This window comes from Olea europaea, chromosome 9 (assembly GCF_002742605.1).
Source record: "Olea europaea var. sylvestris chromosome 9, O_europaea_v1, whole genome shotgun sequence".
Taxonomy (NCBI): domain Eukaryota; kingdom Viridiplantae; phylum Streptophyta; class Magnoliopsida; order Lamiales; family Oleaceae; genus Olea; species Olea europaea.
The window spans coordinates 4,898,140-4,898,464 of NC_036245.1; positions in this window are offsets into that span (position 1 = coordinate 4,898,140).

The window sequence follows — 325 nt, forward strand, 5'->3', positions numbered from 1 at the left end:
GTTTGCAGTCTATTCAATATATTTACAATCATCCCGGATATCAATTAACTGCAGGTGCTAGTTCTGCGCATGTACAACTACGCGGAATAATATTGCCAATAAAAGATTTTTCACAAAAGACTTAACCTTACATTTTAAATTGTTTATGTGCATAAGCAATGACAACATATATTTGTACAGACAAATATTTTGTTTAATAGAAGAAAATGCTAGTTGATGATGTCGATTAAAATAATACACCGTCATATATCCTTCAGCATAAATGTGTCGTGTTAGGGTGGTTTTTTTTTTTTTTTTTTTTTTTTTTTTTTTTTCCCCCCCCCCC